Below are 12,106 nucleotides of genomic sequence, written 5' to 3' on the forward strand. Positions count from 1 at the left end.
ATGACGACAGCTCTGATGGCCATTCCAGAAAAAAAAGTTCCAAAATTGCTTTGAAGGGTGGACTAGGGGCTGGCATCGGTGCATAGCTTCCCAATGGGAGCACTTCAAAGGTGTCTGTAGTGATATTCAGCAATGAGGTATGTAGCACTTTTTCTAGGATGAGTTTGCAAACTTAATTGTCAGACTTCGTACAGAAGAGTCTTGTTTTTTTATCCATTCAGCCACCCTATCTTTTGATTGGAGCATTTAATCAGTTTACATAGAAAGTAATTGTTGATAGGCATGTAGTTATTGCCATTTTATTATTCACATTTTTTTCATCTTACAGAAATCCCTTTAAGATTCTATGTAATACTGATTCTATGTAAAAAGCTTCCCAGACAAGCTTTTTCTTGTCTGGGAAGATCTTTATCTGCCCTTTGATTTTAAATGATAGCTTTGCTAGGTAGAGGAATCTTGGTTGTAGATCCTTGCTTTTCATCACTTTGAATATTTCTTGACAATTCCTTCTGGCCTGCAAAGTTTTTATTGAGAAATCAGCTGATAGTCTTATGGGAGCTCCCTTATAGGTAACTAACTACTTTCCTCTTACTGCTTTTAAGATTCTCTCTTTGTTTTTTACCTTTAGCACTTTAATCATGATGTGTCTTGGTATTGGTGTCTTTGGGTTCATCTTATTTCATACTTTCTGCACTTCCTGGGCTTGTATATCTATTTCCTTCACCAGGTTAGGGAAGTTTTCTGTCATTATTTCTTCAAATAGGTTTTCAATTCCTTGCTCTCTCTTCTTCTGGTACCCCTATAATGTGAATGTTGGTGTATGCTTGATGCTGTCTCAGAGGTCCCTTAAAATCTTTTTTTTTTTTTTTTAATTCTTATATTCTTTTTGCTGCTCTGATTGGGTGTTTTCTGTTACCTTATCTTCTAAATTGCTGATTTGATCCTCTGCTTCATCTAATCTACTGTTGATTCCCTTTAATGTATTCTTCATATCCATTATTATATTCTTTACTTCTGACTGGTTTATTTCTTTTATGTTTTCTGTCTCCATTTTCATGTTTCCTATCTCTTTGTTGAAGTTCTCCCTGAGATCACTGATCATCCTTATAACCATTCTTTGGAACTTTGCGTCTGGTAGATTGGTTGTCTCCATTTTGTTTAGTTTTTTTCAGAGTTTTTTCTATTCTTTTATTTGGGAAATGTTTTTTTTCCTCCCCATTTTGGCTGCTTCCCTGTGTTTGTTTCTATGTATTAGATAGGGCTGCACATCTCCTGATCTTACTGGAGTGGCCTTATGTAGTAGATGTGCTGTGGGGCTCAGTGCCACAGTCTTCCTGGTCACTTCAGCCATGCACTCCAGGTGTGTTCCTTGCATGGGTTGTATGTGCCCTGTTCTTGTAATTGAGCATTGGTTGCTGTTTGCTCATCAGTGGGAGGGCTTGACCCTCCGTCTGACTGGTTGTGAAGACTGGCTGTGACTATACTGGAGGAGTTGTGGTGCAGGGGATGACCCTACAAAGCAGGATCTGCCTCAGCAGGGTTCTGGTGCCTGACCAATCTGGCCCTTGTGTGTGTCATCCTTGGAGGTGGTGGGTGATGCCCCAGGTTCTTTCAAAGCTGGCCACTGGGTGTGCCAGCCCCATGGTCACCTGGGAGGGCACCCACTGCAGGTCAAGTTCAGCCCCTGACTGTACCCCACCCAGGGCTATGAGGCAGGGGTTACAAAGTAATGACTGCTGCCCATGCCATGCTTGGAAGTGTCTCAAGAGGCCAAGTTGCAAACCTAGGATGGCTGCAACTATTGCCAGGCTTAGGGCTGCTCAGCCAGAGGTATGGGACATGCTTAAGCCAGATGCTGCTTGTCTGGGTTCCTCAAACCTATGAGAGTCTCAACCTCAAACCTAAGAAAGTCTGCAGCAGGAGCCAAGGCAGACAGTTTGTACAAAAAGCCACTGGAAGTGGCTTGGGTATGCCCAAAAGTTGGGTAGGATGGGGCCTCAGAATCACCAGGGCATGGTGAACGAATGTTGTCAGCCAGCTTGATGGAGGTGCGGATATGGTGGTCACCTGCATCTGTATGCTAGGAAGGAGGAGGGCTCAATAAAGAAACAATGGCTTTCACCAGCTCCTCTATTCAAGAGAAAGCTGCCCCTCCAGTCCTTGTCCTCCAGCCAGACAACTCAGTTCCCTTACCTCCATATGTTTCTGTCGCCTCTGCAGCTGTTGTGCCAGCCCTGGAGCTCAGAGCCAGTAATTCCATTGGTGAGTAAGTCCCTGGGTGGTCCCTTTAAGAGGAGCACCTGGGGGTGCAGCTGCATTCAGTCTCACTCAGCCATAATCTTTGCTGGTTTTCACAACCAGAAATTATGGGGACTTCTCTCCCTGGCACTGAAACCTTGAGCTGGGGAGGGGCTAAGACCCCTCACTCCCTGGTGGGAGGGGACCTCTGCAGCTGAGATCCCTCCTGACTTTTAATGGTCACACACTTGTGTGGGACCAGTCTGTTCCACATCTCTGCCCCTCCTACCAGTCTCCAGGTGGCTTCTTCTGTATGTCCTTAGTTGTATGGTTGTGGTTCAGCAAGATTTCAGGTGATTCTCAATGACGGTTGTTCTGTAGTTTAGTTGTAATTTTGATGTGGTCATGAGAGAAGGTGAATACAGCATTTACCTACTCTGCCATCTTGACTAGAGCTAATGTCTTCTTTTTTTCTGGCAAGAAGTTATCAAGCTTCTCATCAAATCTACTTAAATGTCAATTTCAGGTTTTTGAAGTCATTATTCATTCATCCAGCCTTTTTTCTAGAGGGTGAATCCTAAAAATATTCTATTATGCTTTTATTATATTTTTTCTGAATTTTGGGAAAAAATGAGATGAAAGCATTTAATTCACATCTGGTAATCTTATATTACATAGTAAGGAGAAAGTTGTCTGAATTTCCTAAAGGCGACCAATTTCTTAGCTTCCTAGAGTTGGTTTTAGTCTCATAAATTGATTGAATATTCTCAGAATGTGAAAACTAGAAAACAGATCCCACTTATGATAGATATATGGATCAAAGAGTACATGTTTTTCTGCAGAGAATGTACTAGAATAGAACAGAAAGAAGGGATTTATCGAGAGAAGTCCTTCTGTTATATTCAATATCTAAAGTTCAGAACACAGTAAAGGGTGTGATTTTGTTTTGTAGTATTTGTTCTTCCAGTGAGGACAACCCAGATTAAATGGAAGTTAGCAAGTGGTAGCTGTTTACGTAACTGTTTAATCTAAATATTTCCAATAACATGTTGGGTTATCCAGAGCTCTTTTCTGGATATTCTTAGAGAGAATGACTAGATAGTGTGAAGGTTGCAGAAAGAACTTCTGGACTGTCTGGTAGTTTGGAACAGATTACATCCCTAAAGACTTCCAATATAAAATTTAACACACTCTTGAAGCAGCTCCTACTTTTATGCATTTTACCAATTCTTAGTGTAGGGTGATGATCCATAAACTGTTGTACATAATTTTAGAAGAGAATCAAGCTTAAACATTATATATTCTTCTTTTTGTTCCACTTGAGAGATGAGAACAAACATTTACTAAAAGCTGGCTCTGTCCAGGCACTATTCCAAGGCCTTAATACCTCTCTGCAGAAGTTTTAAGTATTAATCCCATTGTACAGATTAAAAGTCTGAGGACAACTTGCCCAGATCCACATGAGGAGTCTGTTGTATTGGGAGTAGGGGAGGGAGGGAGAGAGCAGGCAGAGAATTTGATTCTTACTTTGTTAACTTTAAGAACTTTTATAAAATTCAAATGTTTTGCAACAATGATGAATTTAATTTGCAAGGTCTTTAAAATGAGTGAAGTATGAAAATAATTAATTTTTAAGCTGAGACAAATCATACCTAACATTTACTGAGAGTTTATGATGTGTGAGGCTAAGAGCTTTGCATGGATTATTTCATTTACTTCTTGCCATGCCCCAGTGAGGCGGGTGTTCTGTTATTTCTATTTTACAGATAAAACTAAGGTTTAGAGAAGAACATAAGTGCCCTGCCCAAGGTCACTTTCTGACCTTTACCCCGGTGATATTTAACTATCCACGTCTTTCAATCTGAATTTTCCATGGCTTTGTGAATCAAACCTTCTTCCCCAGAGATCAGAGACAGGGAGTCTCCAATTCTTGTCTCTCCCAAATCTAATTAGGGATATTAAATTAGAGCATGGCTGCTCCTAGAACTACAATGCCAGTCCTTTCAGGCCCTCTCAAGCAAGCTTCTCTCTTTGCTCATGAAATTTCACCGGCTAGACGCATCTTTCCCTGTAATTGGTCTTCTGCTTGGAGGAAAAGCAGTGGGCTGTGTTGTTTTCTCTCTTGAAGCAGCTTGAGTTCTATGTCTGCCCCAGGAATAATGCAGAGCAGATCACTTTAGCAGGAGAACTAAGACATCCTTGAAATGTTGACACCTGGGGTCACAGCAGCAATCTCTCTCTGCCTCTCTCTTCAAATGCACTTTTCATCTGGGTGCTTACTCATCTATGTCTTGGCCCTTACTAAATCAGGATGTAACCCTGCAAAAACAATGTTACATGCACAGTCCAGTCTCAGCAGAACTGTTAGGGCCACCCAAGATGGGCTACAAAACAAAGGAAGCCAAACATTTCAAAGGACCATCTCCAAACACAGGGTCTTCTTTTCTCTTTTCCTTTTGTCAACACAATGATTAAAAACAGAAAATGGTTCTCTACTTTTTATATGGAGTCTACTTACTAAATCCAAAAAAAGCAGCATATTATTTTTTCTGGTTCTTTCTACAAATACCGCAAAACAGTATCATTACTTCACGAAGGATTCTGTTGTCTCAGTTTTGTAACAGTGAAAATTGAATTTTCTTTGACTTTTAAAAATTATTAGACTTGATAAAGGAATTCAGGATAGACTATGATGGCCCAGCATGCATTTGTCGTTGTACCCTGCATGCAAAACTAAAATAGCCAAGGAGTAGGGGAGGAAATGAAGTTGTATTTATCACATAAATCACTGTAGTACTGAGTACAAATTGAGGCAATCAGCTTGCACATGTTGGCTGAGCAGCCTCTCCCCAGCCTTTATTCAGAAAACTCAGTCCATTTCACAAGCCCTTGTCTTTCACTGCAAGTTTAAAAAGGACATGCATTTGTAATTTTGTGAGTTATTCTGGGTATAGTGTAAATTGTAAGAATATTTAAAAAAGAATATTAGAGTTACAAAACACCACAGGTCGACCATGTGATTTTGTAAAGTCGAGAGTTTACTAATCTCAGAGTAGTCCCTAAAAGGCTTTCCCATCCTCCAGGTAGTGGCAAAGCCTTTAATGCTTTTTATTATCCAATAGTTCAATAACAGGCTTTTTATTATGAAAATCAGACAAGGAAATTATCTATTTTTTTTTTTTTTTGCGGATGCTTAATGTTGTAATGAATCTACAAAGGTTGGACTAAAAAGGTGGATGGTTTAAAATAGTGGTTTTCCAAACTTTTCTATACGTAAAATAGTATGGAAAATTGAAAGGAGTTACCTTTTTGGTGTGTGGTTGTTTAATTTTGTAATATGAATCCACAGATTTTGCACAAAGAAGGAGAAGGATTTAAAATAGCAGCTTCCTGAGATTGCTTAATACATAAATCATCCAGCGAGGTTTTTAAACATTCTCAATGCTGGGTGTCTTTCACCTCAGATATACTAAATCAGAACCTTCTGAGGTGGTTATGGGAAATAGTACTTTAAGGTACACTCCCCAAGTGATTCTTACACACTTCCAGCGGTGGTCTCAACTAATGATGAAATCCCTGGTCTAGATGTTCAGTAGAGCATTTTAACACCGTAGCGTTTACTATTTGTAGTCAAGACTAGTTGTTTGGTGAAATTAAAAAAAAAAAAAAAAATTAGAGAGACCAGCTATAAACAATACAGGCAAAACGGAAATCTGAGACAAAATTTTTGATTTATAACTCTATGTACATACAGTATATTCTATTTTTAAATTTTTCTCAGAGAATTTCAGAATTTTCTCAAAAAATACTATATGGAATATATTTTATGTACAAGAATAAATGTTTGTCTTATGAGAAGTTTACTAAGAAATGTGGTTTTTCCTTGACTTTTCTACTATAATTTTCTAGTGTAGAATATACCTCTAAAATAGCTATTTATTTCTTGAAAGGAGGAAGGGAAAACAAATTGCCTACTTCAACTAAGTCAGTTTTTAAAATACTTTAAATTTTTATTTAATAAAAAGTAGAAAGTCTTTTTGAAGCTCACCAGAGTTTAATATCTTTTCTCCATAAAGTATTGACATATATTGAATTGAGGGGAATGGAAAGAATAATTTAAGGAGAGGTATCTCCAAATCCAGCAAGCTCTATTTCTGAAAATTTAAATCCCTTATTTACAATATTTATCCTAATTTCTGTGCTTTACTTCTTGGGTTAATCGTTAAGCAAGTTTCCATGCTTGAAAGATTCCCATCCCAATTTTACATTATCTAGGATTTTTTTTTTAACCTCAGGCAAATTTTGTTACATATATGCAATAGTATTTTCAGCCTTCACTGACTTGTATCTTGTCTGATACAAATTTGTATTTTGTCTGATACAGGCTTCCATAATTTGTACTTTTCAGCAATAAGAAGTAATTTTTAAAAAATCCTCCCTCTACTCCAGAAGTAATAAATGAAGCTGATCTATGGTTCCATAAAAATAATAAAGGAGAACAGATTTTTAAAAATAATAAAGCCAAAGCTTTACAGCTAACTCAATGATAAAGAAGTAATCAATTGTTTAATCTAGGCATAACAAACTAAGAATAAAAACACCTACAATCAGCCAAACTTGAAGTTCTGGATTTATTTTTCACCCATCCCTCCTTTTCATTCTTTTGGTTTGGTCACCAAGATACTAGCATTTGTTCTATCGATAAATCTCTACCATTGCCTCTGCTTTTTCATTACTGTAGTCTGATTCAGTTACTCATCCTTAGAATTTCATCTCCAATTTCTCCAATACCTTCCTTCACTGACCCCCATTCTTATTTTTCTCCTTCTTCTTGAGCTCATCTTTATTTCTGGGCATACTGATACATCCTATAGATAGCTATAGATTAATATGACTTAAGGATTAGAATGCTGAGGCTCTTAGTTTTTTTCTATCAGATCTAAAGCTTTCCCATTTCATAATGAATCCATTCATGTTTTTAAACATTATCCTCTTTCTTTTCCTCTCCAGTTCTTTTTTTTTTTTTCTTTACTTCTCAAACCAAAATGCTGATTTTTCAATCCCACCATAGGTCACAGAACCTTTTGAGGGAACATTGCATCTACGGGTCATGTCTCCCAAAATAAATGAACATAGTAATACTTTCAGTTATACGTATTATAATGCTATGACAATTAATATATATGAGATTTGTAATTATAATTTCATTAAAGATGGTAACTTTTATTACTTTAATGTTTTTTCTCATTTAATTACTTTTTGAATCGTTTGATGTTTACATATTTCTACCTTACTTTTTTTTTTTAGTAGCACTTGCCTAATATGTGCCAACCAAAAAAGCCCTACTATTTCTTCACCTTTTTCATATTCCCTTTTTGATTCATATTAGTATCATAAGAGAATTGTCTTCTAGTATTTTTCAGAATTGTACATTTTCAGAATATTATTTTACTCTTTGCTTAGGTTTCATTTTGGAGAGGGTGCATCCAGTCAGTATAAATTTTTCCTTTGGAGATCGGTGATATACATTTTTTTTAACTTGACCAGAATATCAATGGGATATTCTCCTTTAAAATTTTTTTTCAAATTCCAAGTGTTCACCATGCTATAACTAGATGTTGGCTGCTTTTCATTAAAATTTTCCTGGTCCATTATAAATAATTTTCATCTGCATATTTTTTGTTTTTTAAATCTAAAAGAAAATATTGTATTTGACTTAGAACATGGCTTGTATTCTATTTGCTCTGATCTTGTATTCCATTTACTTGTGTGTCTCTGTTGGCTGTCTTCCATAAACGTCATGTATCCTTGCCCCAAACAAACTCCTCTTTTCATCTTGTTTCTTTGCATAATTGGAGATAAGTCTAACTCTTGATCTCCATATAAGTGATTCCTTTGGCTACAATGTTCTGACCTTTCTCTTCTAATTCTCCTGGGATTCCTCTCCAGAATCCCGACTCCTGCCCCACCTCTGGACACATTGACTTAGTCCCTGTCATCTGAGTGTATTCCATTTGGTATGGTTGCACTTGCCCTAGGGTATCACAGAGAAATTGCTTCAAAAGTCATGTAATTCTGTCTTTCTTAGAGAATGATCCAACTTTAGCCTTCAACACTTCAAATTAAGTGGGTCTACAGGAGTTCTGTTCCTTGGTTTTTTGTACAACTCTCTTAGAAAGGGACTCGTGACTTAAACCTCAGACTCGCCCAATAGTTCTATTAATCTAGTTCCATCTGTACTGAATCTATGAGAAATGCCTTGGAGTATATAGTGAACAGTCTTTTTCACTTTATACCTGTGGGGTACAGGTTTCTCACTACATAAACTCCTTTGATCATTTATTTTAAGTCTGAATAAGAAAGCAAAAAAGCATAATTACACTCTGGAGCTCAACATTCCTTTTTCCTAAAAGACGTTACATGCTTACTCTCTTTTTTACAGCTTACTACTTTTATGCCACTCCTGTTTAGGTTTTACTCTAAGGGGTATATTTTATCATCTGGATTTCAGATTAAGGTAATCTAATTAAGTTAACCTAATCTGTTTAAGGTCAAGTCTTTATATAATGCAAAGGTCTTAGGTCCAAGCTATTATCTTATCTTATTCCTGTAAAAGAGGGAAGGTTATCCACAAATACTAAATAGAAAGCAGATTTACCTCAGAAAGCATATAATGCATCTTATTTGTAATTATAATCTTTAGGAAATGAACTTGAATATATGTATATATGCATAATATACGTTATATATATGCATAATTTATACATAAAATATCCATAATAATTTAAATAATCTATTTGTCCAGGAATATCATTATTATTTTGAAATTTATCATGAAGAGAAATAACATCCACTAGGAATAAATCCCTGTACTCTATCGGGACATTATTTATAATAATGGAAAACTGGAAACAGCAAATATCCAATGACAGAGGTATGGCTATATAAATGAGGCTAATCTTATACATACAGATAGCCATATACAATTTTTAAGCAAGTAAACTGTATATAGAAACACGAAAAAGTACTTATGATAAATGTTAAACGGAAAAACAGTATAAAAAATGTACAATACATGACTATGACTACACAAAGTATGTAGTCTTAAAAAGGCTGCAGTAAATACAGATATTACAATCATTTGTGTTAGGTTGTTAGGAGTATAGGTGTTTATTCTCTTTTCTCTACCATTTGTGTCATTTCCATCATGTCTGATTATTTTAAAATTCAAAGCATAAATTTAAAGATTTTAAATGTTTGCACACAAAGAGTTTTGAAGGTGTAAAAACTTCTTGCACAAGTCCTTGAGACAGGTAAGAATCATATAACATGATAATCAAACTCTAAAATGTTGTTACCAATTTTGAAGGGCAATTCAAAATTTCTTTAAACTCAAGGTCATAATTTCCAAACCAAAACTAGAACATAGGATGCTCACTCTATCCACTTGATTACAGATTTGTCTTTTCTGACAGATTCTTAGGGTCTGGGTTTATTTATCTCTTTCTTCACTGAATCCGTAGGCCTGGTGCCTGGCTTACAATTAAGATATAATACTGTGGAAAGATGTGATTTTTTTCCTTCACAAAATCTAAATCCACATGTGACTTTTCCCCCCTGTAATAAATTTATATAGCCATGAAGATTCTGAAATTATTTCAGCATCATTGATAAATGATAAAATAAGTACGTACATGTGTGCCCAGGTGTGCGTGCACCTACACACACTTATAATGTATGCAGGAAAGAAAAAAGAAGCAAATAGAACACAATTCAAAAACATGTCATTCCCAAATAAGAAGAAAATGCTATTCAAACCTTTAGTTCTCTAAACTGCAGCGACTAATACTATTTTGAGTAGGTTTTTTTCTTTTAAAAGTAGAACATTTTCCTCTGTTGAATATCTTGCAAATCATATCCAAAGTTATAACTACATTACGACCAGCTCACAAGACAGAGTATCTTCAGCTTCTATAGAGCTTCTAGTATAGTCCTTATCAATGACAGAGTATCTATTCTGCCAAAATGTCAAGTATGCTAAAAACACATAAGAGGGTCCAATGAGCCTATCCATTTAAAAAATTTTCCCCAAATCTGATTTTTCCTTCAGTCTGCTTGGGTTTAGCAATAGCTAGCTCAAAATACACTATAGAAGAATGAAAAATTCAACATAGAAAGGTCCACAGAATGAGAACCAACCAGTTAGGAAATGAATTTTGTTGTTGTGGAGGTTTGAGAAGCCATCATTTTTATTTAGAACTATTGAAACAATCTTTGAAATATAAAAAATCACTCCAGCTGTATGTCTGCCTCAGGGATAACCATCATAGTCCATCCTTTCCCTTTCTACTTCCTTTCAAATCAAACCACAGTTGTAGCTATAAAAATATAAATCATAAACTTAAAAAATAGCTACCTATTAATTTCTGATCCCTATTAAAGGTCTTCTCCTTCAATCTTATCCTTCTTATTCACAACAGTCACTGGTACCCACCTCCCACTTCACCACCAGGGCAATCGAGGCCTACTGATGACCACACAAAGGCAAGATAAAGACTGCGACCTTCACAGGCCTGGGCCAGTGTGTGTATGAATACACATCCTTAATATATCCCTGAAAAACTATGCCTGAAATTGGAAGAGTTATCCTATGGTATGTCAAGAATATATCAGGATTTGAGTTCAGAGTCATCAACCACCCTGAAAGTGGAAAATTCGAGTCAGAAGGGTAACCCATTGCTCAGGTTTCTGGGCCCACTTTGAGTTTCCAGCCTGGAAATCTACACGTTTCTTAAGGGCTCAATGACAAAACGGTGTTGCTTTGGCAGAATGGTGTTTTTGCATGTTGTGTGTAGCCACCCTAATGATTTAAACAATCATTAGGCTCAGCCAGGCCAATTAATAAAAGGAGGAATGTGAAGCCCAGAGCCATTCGCAGAAGCACGGAGGTGGGGTGGGTAAGGGCCCCCGGCCCTTTCTGAAACCTGCTGGAGCAGATCAGCTTCCCCAAACCGCGCGATCGCCCACAGGGGCGGAGAGGCCCATGCACCTACCACATCCCCAGCCACCTGACCCTTAATGCCTGGTGGGGCAGGCCTAGGTCTGGCGGCCCCCGGCTTCCAGCGCCCACCCGTGCGCTTCCCAGGCCCGGGAAGGCGCATCCCGCTGAAAGACCAGGGAGGCGCATCTCGGTCGCCAGCGCCCCCTTCTCGCCTAAGGTGGGGGCGCCCCTTCTGCCCTGGTGTCGGGCCCTCGACCCCCGCCCCCGCCCTCCTGGGCCCAGCCCCGGCGAGAGGGACTGGCGCGCACCCGGGCCTCGGGCGGCGGTGACCAACCTGTAACCCTAGTGCTCAGAGCGGTCATGGTGCCGCGGGTGCAGCTGCGGCGGCGGCGACAGCGGGCAGGGCGCGGTGCCCACCACGCGGGGACGCGGCCCCTCACCTCCCGCAGCTCCGTTGGCGCGCGCCACCCAGCCGGTGCGGCGGCTCAGCGCTCCGCGTGCTGGCGCGCGCTGCTGCCACCCAGGCGGCGGGGCCTCAGAGCGAGATGGGTAGGGACTAGGGCTTTTTTCTTTTTGCCTCTTTTTTTTTTTTTTTTTTTTTTTCAAATCAGAGTTGGCTTTGCCGCAGGGTCTGCCTTGGGCTGAAGGGAGGAAATTGCAGAGGAGCCTGCGCTGCAGCTGGTGGGGAGCAGCAGGGTCCGTGCTGGCAGGTTCCTTCTCTCTGGCTGCCACCGGCAGTCTCACAGCAACAGCTGGGTTCTCCTCTGCCAGCTCCTCTCGTGGTCTCTGTCGTGCTCACCGAGCACGGCCGTGTGCACTAGAGATGGGCACACGTAAGGCCACCTCACAGGAGTGAGCAAGGCGTGT

The 12,106-nt window shown here is 38.9% G+C and overlaps 1 protein-coding gene across 4 annotated transcripts in view; it reads right to left on the minus strand.

Moving 5' to 3' along the window:
• NALCN (sodium leak channel, non-selective) overlaps positions 1-12,106 on the minus strand; it is a 315,292-nt gene extending 303,186 nt beyond the window's left edge. For 2 of the 4 annotated variants that reach the window (XM_033104830.1, XM_033104828.1), the window contains exon 1: positions 11,574-12,104. The gene's annotated coding sequence lies outside the window, so the exon portion shown is untranslated. Of the gene's footprint in view, positions 1-11,573 lie in introns of all 4 variants that reach the window. The other 2 variants (XM_033104832.1, XM_033104829.1) reach the window with 2 other exon arrangements.

The sequence above is a fragment of the Rhinolophus ferrumequinum genome, chromosome 4 (assembly GCF_004115265.2).
Source record: "Rhinolophus ferrumequinum isolate MPI-CBG mRhiFer1 chromosome 4, mRhiFer1_v1.p, whole genome shotgun sequence".
NCBI classification, from domain to species: Eukaryota; Metazoa; Chordata; class Mammalia; order Chiroptera; family Rhinolophidae; genus Rhinolophus; species Rhinolophus ferrumequinum.